Source organism: Oculina patagonica, chromosome 2 (assembly GCF_052425735.1).
Source record: "Oculina patagonica isolate OP01 chromosome 2, crgOcupat, whole genome shotgun sequence".
Taxonomy (NCBI): Eukaryota; Metazoa; Cnidaria; class Anthozoa; order Scleractinia; family Oculinidae; genus Oculina; species Oculina patagonica.
The window spans coordinates 39391984-39403286 of record NC_135759.1 but is presented as its reverse complement, the minus strand read 5'-3'; the positions used below and the strand labels follow the sequence as shown (position 1 = coordinate 39403286).

Here is an 11303-nt window from a genome sequence, read left to right as displayed (position 1 = left end):
CAATTGAAGAACACATTTTGTTAGAAAGTTCTGAAGGGAAATTAGAGGTATTCGCGTGTATGCGAAATCAAATTTTGAGCCTACAAGCTTTGTTTGTTTTCCAAATATTTTACCTGTCTGCTTACTAACTTGTTACAGGGACAGCATGTTAAATTGTATTTTTGACAAATGGCAACATTATAACCTTCATTTTCTTTATTGTCAAATCAAGTCAATGACATCAGTGCTAATACATACCCTAAATTTGATAAAAGGTAAATATTATAACGACATAAATTGGTTAAAATAACAAATTGTGCCTAACTGAAAGATAAAAATTATTCTCCTTTCGAGTTTTATAGCAATTATATATAGGATATATCAACCTTGAAATTACTTTTCAATAGCTTTTTCCCACCGCATATAAACCTATTGCTGACTGAGAATGAGGAACTTTCCTTATTCGTTGGTTGTGCGTCAAAATTATCAATGAAACCCCTGCGTTCTAAGTAAATAATCTGATTCTAATTCTTATAAACAAGCCACTACATGCAATTGCTACTATTGCAGTTATAAATTTATCTCGTAAATGTAAAATTAGCGCTCTCAGCTAATTTCAACCACGAGGTTCTGTAAAATTTTCTCAAAAACGAATTCCTAGAGCAGCAAAGGTGTTAAGAACACCCAAGCAAAAATGGTGTGGGAGGGACCAAAGGTTTGAAAGAGACTGCCGATAAACAAGGCTTAGGTATGGACATCAATTTTGAGCAGCCGACGTGATATGCAAAAGCCTATTGATCTGAGATCTCGCTTAAATCTTTTAAAATTGCATAACTAAAAATCTGGAGGACAAACACGAGTTCGATTAATGTGAGAAGTTCACTTCGCATTAGAACTCTGTGTAATAAATGTTTTGTAATGCTCCAAGATAAGTTGTATTTCAAAGTTAATGTTTCATTATATTTTCCTGGTCAGAGCAAGAAACACCTTCATGGTGTAGGCTGCATCGTTTCCAGCGTTATGAAGAATGTGCTCGTCAAATGGAATCGCCAGGTCACTCAGCAGACGTTTGAGACCGAAGACAGCAGTTCCGCTGGTCAGCAGTGCTAAGGCTAGGAGCTGTGTATCGAACATGGGTTTTCCTTCCAAGGAAATGCTGGCACTGGCCAGGTACTCTTCATCATTAGCTCCCGAGTGAGTCACCAAGAAATCCACTCCCCTGATATACTGCATGAACTTGTCAGCGGCCTCTTTAAGGGACATGCGCTGTGAAGTTCCAAAGTTGAATTTATCCCTGTTGTCAGGAACGTAATCCTTGTTTACAAAATGGCTGTTTTCTTCGATAATAAAATGAAATGCTTGCTCGCTTTCTTCAGGTCTTGCCAAGGACGTCTCGACAAAGCCGATTTCAATAATTTTACTGTGGTCGTTTTCATACGTTTCCACGTCAAATGCCATAATACGAGCATTCGGCTTGGTTTGTAGGAAGCGGCGAAGTTGTCCGACACTCTTTCTGGCATCTTCCTTTCTCCTGAAAATCGATGGATACAAGAAAATTAGCTTAAACGCTCGTTCTATCATATAATCTTTTCTAGTACAGTGCTGCTCAGCCGGCTCCTTTCTATTCTATCCAAGTCACAAAGTGTAATGCATGTCAAAACTTTGCGTAGTTTTAAATGCATAAAATTAATAAACTTTCACTATGACAGATACAGGTTAAATCCAGAATAAAAGGGATTTCACTGCGTATATTAGTTGTACCGGCTCAGCCGGACCAATTAAACAAACATCTATTTATGTTTTTGCTAAGCTACACTGAAACATATGGCGGTGAAAGCAAGATCATGCATGTTATATATCGTTACAGGACTTACAGGACAGAGCGCCGGAAACATTAACAGTGATATTAAACAAACTGTTCGGTGTGGCCATAAATGATTGTAGTGTATCGTTTGTCTGCGACAGAACAGAGCTAAGCCTCGTACAAACAAGCGACATACAGTCACACTGTGTAGTGTTGTTCACATTGCTTTAACATTAGCAACATCGGCATAACGTTTTGTTTGCGTATGAAAAGCAAACCAGGAATGAAGTTGTTGACATTAATCGTTTAAGTTCCTGGAAAGAATTAACTATTTATGCAACTTTCTAAGAAAAGCGTATGAGTTATAGACTGTGGCATATTAGTGATGCGGAAGTTTGATTCTTGTAATGCGATCGGCCAACTGTAGCATTTATGTATATGCTTTTCGATTTCTCATTTTTGATTATTGTTGTTGTTCAAAATAAGAACTCGATCAACATTTCTTACGTCGAATAAGTCTTTAACAATTCTCGTAAGCCGATAAAGAAAGTTCTGCCGGTTGCTTTCACAACAAGACGCTTAAAGCTTAATGCTTAAAACCGGGCGGTTAATGTCTAACTACTTGAATAGGCAAGTACAGCAAAAACTTTTAAAATACCATTTAATTGAGTAACACGCAAGTCTGTGGATTGTTTGTCTATGCTTGGACAAATTCCTGCTTAGGCTTTCAAATTTTTATTTTTTTCTGAATACTGAATAACCTAGGTATTGAAAACGTTTTGTGTGCAATCTTGAATAAATGAACTCAAACCAGTTAAATGGAGTACAAATGATCTCCGACCAAAACAAACAAACAATTAGAAAGATTTCGTTAAAAACTAAGAAGCGTTTTTAAACATTTTTAAAAATGTACCACACCAAACAAATGGGAATAAGAACAAGATAAGAAAGCTTTTTAGCTTTCAAACATGCAAGCTCTTCATGTCAACTTTGGGAAGCAGTCACGCAAACGCGAGTTCTCGATTGCGTGATTCATTGCAGGTCATTTCTCCATCGCCGTTCGATTCCGACTGAAACTCAAAACCCTTGAATGAAAAACAAAAAATAAATATTTTATATTTCTCGCTAAAAAGAGCGCAGTAGCCAGAAAATTACAGTATTGGCTCCTGCTCGAATAAAACGAGTCACATAAATAATAAAAAACCGAATAAAACGAGTCAAATATCAAGAATAACAGAAAAACTTCTAAACAAAATTACAAAAGAAAATAAAAAGACTAATCAAAAGCCCTCTGGGCTTAGTGTCTCGTGTCACTTTTTAGAGTTTATTTAAAAAAGAGATCGCTTTTCACGTCTATTTATTGCTTGTAAAGTTGATCAGTTATATAACTCCAATAAGAGCAGAAAAAGATGACAGACATTGCACTGTATTGCACTTTGGTTCACTAAGCATACATTCTACTGTATACTTATACTATGACTTCCATGTGCTTTCTTCACGCTATATGAGATATCGTTTTGGGTGTTTATTCGTGAACGCTTAGTCTGTTAAGTGATAATGACATGCGAGTGGTGATGATTTTGTTAATTCTTATAACCTCTTCTCCTGATTTAGTATTGATATTGTGAGGAGAAATTTGGTTTTGGTCACTCTTGAGCCGGTCTTAATGTTTTTGTAACGACAAAGCTACAACGCAGCGGCTGAAGAACGTGTAAATTACAGTCATTTTCTTCGCTATTTAAATCTACTGAATGAAATATTCTGCTAGGTTCTGCTTAATAGAAAACATTCGATCTTGCTTGACACGTGATTCCGCGCGAACGTACGCAATAAACTATGTAGTAGTGTTTAACTCGCACAAATCTCACTTTTAAAGAGAGACTTTAACTTCTACACAGAGCTTACTATGCTGTACCATAACTGGTCATAACTTTAAAATGGTTGGGTATTCAATCGACTAACGATTCAAACGATTCAAACCTTTTGTTCAAACGACATGTGTTATGTGTGCAAGATTAACTTTGACATTCAATCCCGACCAACTAATTGCTTAGATTACAATCCCTCTTTAACCCCGATACAATCTGTTGCCGCGGCTAAATTTAAAAAAAGTTGTCTGCACAAAGATAAGAACAATGCTTACCGATCGAACAACTGATGTTTACATCGTCCTCTCTTTCAGCAACATTTTTACCATTAGATACTAGTTACGTTGATATAAAAGCTATATCTGCTATATTCCACGACTGTAATCTCTATAAATACAGTTGTTACAGTAAATATCCTGTTGAAACATCCACCATTTTCCTACGCTTGGTAAACAGAAATGATTTTCAACTACTTTCCAAAACTCTCAAGATAAAATAATAGATATCAAATGAAAGCACGCTATTCTTTAAATTGGCAACGTGAAGCTGTTATTCTGATACATCTCACAATTGCACAAATTAAAACTTTACAAGCGACCACAAGACAAGACACTCCAAAGAGATTTTAGAGCTTCATGCTAAAAACTGCTTTTCTCGCTCAATTTAAGTTGCGGTATACTAGCGTTATATGCACAACAACGACAACGAAAAATTTACAGGCAGGTCCATCTAATGACATCTTGTTGATTATTAGACACTTCTGCTTTTCAGATCCGTTCTAAAACTCATCAATATAATTTCTCTCTTTCGGTTAGTACATTGTATTATGCGTTTGTAATAACCTGGTGTATTTCATTCTTCTTCTACGCGTTTTCTGCTTGAGTTACAATTAATTTCATTGATTTTCAGTACAATCTTGTCGGCAAAGGTTAGAATGTTATTTTAAGAACGTAAAACTTGTCTGTATTTTTCTTGATAACTGCTGGCTGCAGCTCAAATATATCCAAAATTGAAAAGCGTACAGCTAATTTAAAGAAAAAAATGCGTCACATCTACGTGTATTCCTCTTAAGAGCTTCATTCATGCACTGAAAAGGCTGTTGTTGTCGTCTGTTGTGTCCATTGTAGCGTGGAATTCACAGCAGGATATATGAAGCTACATGTAGTGCCTCTTGACTCAGGTCAATCTTCGGGTCAAGAAAATAAAAAAGCAATGTATGTTTTGCGCTTTAGATTGACATTTCTGCTCTTCAATCCTAAGAAAACTCATCAAATATAATTTCCCTCTTTCGGTCATACATTGAGTTCTACCTTTACCTCAGAGCCGAGTGTAAACGAGGCTTTGCAAATCGAAAGTGTAAATGTTTCTCTCGATGAATCAGAACCGCCTGAAAAAAGAAAGGCAAAAAAGTACGACTCCAGACTGGCAGAGTTCTTTTATTGAAATGTGGGAAAAAGTATGGAACAGCACAACGCTAGATTTGAACAAACAAACGCCACAGTTGACATTTTTAAAGTGCCTATGAAATGAAAATCAAGTTGAACTCATATGAAAGGCCTTTCGAAATGAAGAAAGATGGTGTTTTCATTTTTCTGATATCTTTTCTCGTTCCAGAGATATTAACGATTTTGTATTATGCAAATTAGATAGCTGATGACGTCATAAGTTTGACAGAAATTGGTGTAAAAACACAAAATCAGTAATATCTCTGTAAATACTAAAGCAAAGTAAATGAAACTTGGCACCAGTATTGTACCCTAAGAATCACACCACATGGTACATATAATTATGTTGCTATGGCAACACTTTTGGTCCCAGTCTTTTTCTTCTTTGAATCAAATATCACGATTTATGGCTTTACAGTGAGAAGTAAATGGTGTCATTCCAAACATACGTAATGTGCTCATTGCGGTAGGCACCCAAATGACCCTAAAGATGGAGGATAAGGTTTGGAATGGATCAAAACCCGGGATTGCTATATCCACATGAAAGAGATCTGGAACCGAGATTGTTGCCATAGCAACATCAAAATATGCAACATGTGGTGTATTTCTTGGGGTACAATACTGGTGCCAAGTTTCAATTATTTTGCTTAAGTATTTACAGAGATATTACTGATTTTGTGTTTTTACATCAATTTCTGTCAAACTTATGACGTCATCAGTTATCTAATTTGCATAATACAAAATCGTTAATATCTCTGGAACGAGAAAAGATATCAGAAAAAGGAAAACACCATCTTTCTTCATTTTGAAAGGCCTTTAAAATGAGTTCAACTTGATTTTCATTTCATAGGCACTTTAAAGATTTGGCATCAAAATAATTGTCTTTATCTAATCGTTTATCTTCTGTTATTAAATTGATTGTTGTTATTCATGCCACAAAGGTCACCCCTTTCAATACAAAGTTGTGCAAAAGTCACGTAGCAATCATAGTCTTTTTAATGATGCTCGTTTTTTGTTCAACCTTTTTCAACGCAATTCTCCAACGAACTTTCAACATGTCAAATGCTCGTTCCACTACAGATCGTAGCGCACCGAACTTTAGGTTTTAAACTTTCGCTGCTCCTGAGTCAGGCGTCCTCTGTCCGGGTAGGGTTTCACTAGCCAGTTCGTTAGCGGATAGGCACTGTTGCCAGCTAAAAGAGGCCTTATTTCTGTTCCATTTTTATTGCCTGTTAGACCACTTAAAATTTGCTCGTTTGCTGCAAGTTCAGAAAAAAACGTCATCTCTTTTTAGCGTGCCTGTATTTTTACATAATAAGCCCTTTACAATAAATACTCCTAACTTACTGTTTGATAAACCAGCGCTTAAGTTGCGACCTTTGTAAAGAAACAATTATTCTTTGATATGAAATTCCGGCGGCATCCGATCACAAAACAAATGTTAACATGGCGGGAAAATTCCGCGGCCTCACAAAGCAAATGTTGACATGGCGGGAAAAATATTGACATGGCGGGAAAATATCCCCCTGTACAATTATCTCGTGTCGTCATGACGATGACGACACGAGACAAAAAGGGCATGCATTAGATCACACGTATTAGATAACAGATGCTGTTAAAAATCCCAACTAAATGTAAAAAAAAAAGATTCAAGATGAGACGAAGAAACATTGAATTGCATTAAAAATTTTGAATCCTTAAAAGCCGTGAAAATAGCATGCCGTGATAAAATTTAATTAATTATCCGCGCCAAAGGACAAGTTTTCATTTTTGCCGTCTATTATTTCACACGATGGCTTTACCGATTTAAATTCCATTCTAGTTTGAAGAAATTATTATATTATTACTTTGCATTTCAATTTTTTTTTCTGAGTTCTTGAAAAGTGTGCAAGTAAAGTTTTTACATCAAGAACAAAATAAGGTTCTTTTGTTGTGTAAAATATTCAATTCGTCTGTGACACACGACTTTGTCGGTCCAACTGTACACGGATGGAAATGGACAAAATGGACACAATTCTTGCTAAATGGAAAACATCTTCAAAGTAGAGTCTGGACCAAAAATGCTTTGGCTACCAGCCGTTTTTTAATGCAGGAGCTTGCTGCAAAAACATTGCGTGACTGATGTAAAAAAAGCTTCGACCTGTCGAAACAATCACAGGTTTCGGACTCCAGTACTCGCTTCAGTCGAACGCTTGAATAAAAACACAAAAATATATCTTTTACGTTTAACAGAAATCGGGGTATTAGAAATTTTTTTACTGAATTGCTCCTGCTGAGTACGATATCAAAAGTGCGGGATCTGAATCCTGGCCAAGAAAGCGGCCGAGTGAACTACTACGACAAATAACGCAAATATGTGTATTTAAAAAAACATCACACAGTGCCTTAATCTATAAATAGATGCCGTGTTCGTTTCAAAAGCCTAAAAAGGCAACTAATACAAATGTGAATAAAATAAAGGAAACATGAAAAAAGTTTTAGATAAATTTTTAGTGAAGATGGGGTCAAGAAACACTTTAAAAGGCAAAAAGATTTAGAAAATTTCAAAACCGCGAAATTTTGCATGCCGTGGTAGAATTTAATTACAAATATTAAATTACCCGCCCCAAGATTTCATTTTCCTTTTGCAGACCATTTGTTTTACTTGCTGGCTTTACGGATCCCTTCACAAATACCATCATAGTTCGTAGAAATACTATACATTACCATTTTGTTTACTGAAGACTTGGGAAGTGTGTAAGTAAAGCTTTTACATCAAGAACCAAAATAAGATTATTTTCACTGTATTTTGCTGTGCAAACATTCAATCGTCTCTGATACGCGACTTTGCCAGCTCAACTGTGTACGGATGAAAATGGACATAATTCTTCCTATTAAAAGGAAAGCATCTTCAAAGTATTCCGGCTCAAAAATGCTCTGGCTACCAGCCGTTTTTTTAAAGCAGTTATGCGTAAAGCTTGCTGCAAAAACATTGCGTGACTGACGTTGCGGTTTGGATCTGTCAAAACAATAACCGGTTTCGCAATCCAAACGCTTGAATAACACAAAAATATATATTTCACGCTTAACAGAAATCAGGGTTTTAGATAAAATTTAAAATACAAGAGTGATTTAATAGCCGGGTTTTCGGCTCCTGCCGAATAAATATCAAAAGTGCGTGATTTGAATCCTGGCCAAGGAAGCGGCCGAGCGGGTCTGGAACGATTTACCGACACGACAACGACAAAACTTCGGGCGATTTATGAACCGGGCCGGCCCAGTCTCTGCCCGGTTAATAAAAAATGAATATTAATCCACTTTTCCAATTCCAAGAAAAACTAACGTGCACGTAGCAACATGTATTCTGTTTTCTGAGAAAAGCGCGGTAGGTGGTTTTCATAGAAAGCAGTAAATCTACTTTTCTTGCTGTAAAAGCAAAATTTTTATTCCAGCTCCTTGAAATTAGGGGCAATCGAGGGAAGTTATTAGTTAAAAAATGGCAAAATTATGAAGCCGAAAATACGAACTTTGTGCGCACGACTATTCTCGGACCAACTAACTAAATTTTAACTATTGCAATATTCTTGTAATCTCGTACCGAATAAAATTACAAAAAGGAAAGGACTATCGAAAATCGGCGTCTATGTAGTTGACATCTAAACTTTTTTAAAATCTTAATCTTTAATTGATTCTTTGTCGAATTGTGCCGAGTCATACGAATCGACTTGCTCAACTGACGAAGCAGTACTGCTACTTAATAAATGGGTCAAGCTTAAATAACGTTTACACTATTGCTTCGTAGCTCAAATAGATCGCTATATTCGATTCTCCATTAATTACCAGACGCTAAAAATGATATAAAGGACTGTGCAATTGTTTCACTTACCTTGCTTTGATTCGATCATTCGCGGCCTTCAGCGACAGGGAAAAATCACTGTAAGATTTTAAGTCTGGAAACGATCTTCCCTTCTGCTTTACCTTCACATCTGAGACGTTAGATACATCAGGTAAGCTTCGCCCTGTTTTCTGCTCAAGTTCTTCTTTGATCTCGGCGCATTTCTCCGAATGGACAAGAACATGAGTTGTCCCATCAAACAGTTCAGCGACGACGAACTGAAATCCTCGGTGGTTGCGATGAAAATTTTTGAAGAACGGCAAACACGATGGGCTCTTGCTTAGGGAAGCTTTTTTTGAAATGATTGGACCACTCAATACGAATGGACTCGTATTTGTGGTAGCGATCGTATCTGCCATCACCGGGTGATTTTTCTAGAGCACTTGCCATGGTTGAAAAATTAAAAGAAGCTTTGAGGGAAATAAGCACAACAGTGGCGTTCGCTATACTAGACGCTAAAAATGGTATAAAGGACTGTGCAATTATCTCACTTAGTCTTTGTAGTTGCATCATGCTCTTAAAATAATCCACCAATCAAGACTGTTTAGATCTATTTCTACCGATGAGGGCATACTATACTCGCTGAATTATCAACGAATCACGAGGCGTCATGACGGGGCATGTTTCAAGAGGACCCAAGAGCTCTTCCTGAGCGAAGGCCTGGGGTCGAAAATGTTTTCATACTATTACGGGGGTCTCAATGGGGTGGTGGCTTTTAGGGTTAACGGTTACAATTTTGGCTTTTTTGCGGCTTACAGTTAAATTGTTTCCATTACGGTTAACAGAAGTTAAAAATTAATTTCCACTGTTTTTAAATGTTAAAAATTAATTTCCAATATTGAAAAACATATTTTAGGAGCTTAGGACCATTCTGGGACGATGAAGTAAACTAGTTTGATTTATTTATAATTACTGACCAATTTTTTTATGGTTAACATATTTTACGGCTAACGGTTAAAATTTTCCAACTTTTACGCCTAACGGCTAAATTTTTGGCCGTTTTACGGCTAACGGTTAATCCCACTGGGACCTTCTATTACAGTCGAACGTCCCTTTGTAACCGCGTCTTGAGTTGTAAGCGACCACCTCCTGTAATCCTGGCTCTCACTTCTGAGACGGCATAGATGAACTAAGCAGACGTTTTTGAAGTCGTCTGCTTCGAAATAGAACTGGGCATGACTGTACTGATCTTCATTCAAACTTTGCCTATAGACCTTTCGCAGCCTGCTTGTTTTTCTTCTGTGTTCATGCAAATTGACCTTCAAGACTCGTCAGCATGTTCAAACAACAAAAGACATTTGACTCTGCAGCGGGACTTGCAGGTCATTTTACATGTACACAGCAGGATAACAAGTAGGCAGCAAAAAGTCTATTCGATCTCCAAGGTAACGTAGGTTTGAAATATAAGCAGAGGTCCCGATATGGACCTAAAGCAGCAGCAGTATCGCGCAGGTCATGGGTTGAAATCCCGTTGTAGCCTTAAGCTTGAATTTTTTTTCAGGCTAAAAAGTTGACTTCATTCATTTCATCATCAATCTTGATCTATCAAGGCTTCATAGCTCAGCTAAGGTCAATGTATTCATAAAATGCTGATAAAATTTATTGATGCACGCCTTCAGCTGCTTGTTAATAATATTGCTTTGTTACTCTAAAAAAGGGTGAATCAAAAGTATTTCCTTTTGGGGACAGTGGTGGGTGGTTCCCTTTTACTGTTTTTTTGCCTATTTAGAACATAATTAATATTGTAATTGACAATATATACCAGTAGGATAACCATCATCATCATCATCATCATCATTATCATCATTTATTTGCCACTTCAGAATTAAACATACAAATTAAAATAACTCAAATAGATAGAGCGAGGAGACCTCAAAGAAACCGCAAGGCTTATGGGGGAGGCCACCTCGGGTTAGCAATAAGTTTGTAATTTATAATGGTAATAGGACTGAGTGGAGTCCAATTCGGTCTGTAATCATACGAGTGATAAACAAAATCGGACGACCGCGAAGCGGGAGTCCGATTTGTTTAATCACGAGTATGATTACAGACAGAATTGGACGACACGAAGTCCTGTTACCAATTAATCAAAACTATGACAAAATTTGAGAAACAAACTAACCTTTAGTCAAATGGTTTAACGTTTTTATAAAAACTGAAAAACATTATAGTTTACTCAACAAAATGCACAACAACAGCGCGCGCAAAATGACGCGTACTGTCCAATTACACAGGCATGACGCGTAAACTGTCCTATTACACTGTCCAATTACAAGCATGACGCGTACACTGTCCTATTAGTGCTCAAATCGGGCTGCTGATAACCAATCACC

The 11303-nt window shown here is 36.9% G+C and overlaps 1 pseudogene across 1 annotated transcript; it reads right to left on the bottom strand.

Annotated features, from left to right (window-relative positions):
* Positions 1-173: 173 nt before the first annotated feature.
* Positions 174-9443, bottom strand: LOC144644668 (uncharacterized; annotated as a pseudogene). The gene is made up of 2 exons (XR_013569161.1): positions 8962-9443; positions 174-1510 (listed from the first exon to the last, which is right to left on the bottom strand). The product of XR_013569161.1 is annotated as an uncharacterized LOC144644668 (transcript).
* Positions 9444-11303: the final 1860 nt, after the last annotated feature.